Source organism: Benincasa hispida, chromosome 7 (assembly GCF_009727055.1).
Source record: "Benincasa hispida cultivar B227 chromosome 7, ASM972705v1, whole genome shotgun sequence".
Lineage (NCBI taxonomy): Eukaryota > Viridiplantae > Streptophyta > Magnoliopsida > Cucurbitales > Cucurbitaceae > Benincasa > Benincasa hispida.
Window position 1 is genome coordinate 39,239,108 of NC_052355.1, and position 925 is coordinate 39,240,032.

Sequence of the window (925 nt, forward strand, 5' to 3'; positions counted from 1 at the left end):
CGACGATTAAAAGACAACTGACGGCAACAAGACAGAACCCCAAGAATAGCAGAACAACTGGAAGAAAGGGCCGCAAACACAAACAATATAATGGCCAACCCCATCCTTCTGGCGAATGACCGCAATAGACCCATTCGGGACTATGTGTCGCCAACCTCCATGATTTCTCTCTAGGAATCATGAGGCCAGCGTTAGATGGATCGAGGTTTGAAATGAAACCGGTAATGCTGCAGATGATCCAGACTGTTGGGCGATTTGGAGTGAGGCGTGGCGAAGACCCACACGCCCACCTCTAGAGCTTCATAGAAATCTGCAACACTTTTGTGTTCCCAAATATCTCCACCGAGAAAGTTCGACTCACTTTGTTCCCATTTTCCTTATGCGATCAAGCAAGAAATTGGGCGTATTCTCTCGAACCGGGAGAGATAACTACGTGGGAACAAGTCGTGGAAATTTCATGAAGAAATATTTCCCACCAACCGAGAATGCCAGGAAAAGGAAATTAATAACAAATTTTGAACAAGAAACTGACGAATCCCTCAGCGATGCTTGGGAGAGGTTTGAGAGGCTGGTAAGAGACTGTCCACATAACGGCTTATCATACTGCTTGCAGATGGAGATTTTTTACCAAAGACTGAACCCTGCTTCGCAGACCGCTGCCAATGCGGCAGCAACTGGTGGTCTGCTTGACAAAACATATGAGGAGGCCAAAAGTATACTTGATCGCATTTCCAAAAATCACGAGGACTGGCGGGAAAGCGATCAAAGATTAAGAATTAAAGATAGTGACATAAATAACAGGGCCATCGCATCCCTTCAGAATCAAATGACTGCGATGATGAGTTTGATACAAGGCATCGCAATTAATAGCACGGGAGTGAAGAAAGGCAGGTCAACGCAATTGCTCAAATGACCACAAGTTGTG

General features: G+C 45.5%; 1 non-coding gene across 1 annotated transcript; it reads right to left on the reverse strand.

The window, feature by feature from the left end:
* Nucleotides 1–490: 490 nt before the first annotated feature.
* Nucleotides 491–597, reverse strand: LOC120082296. The gene has a single exon (XR_005483127.1). It is a non-coding gene; the product is annotated as a small nucleolar RNA R71 (small nucleolar RNA).
* Between the last annotated feature and the right edge of the window lie 328 nt (nucleotides 598–925).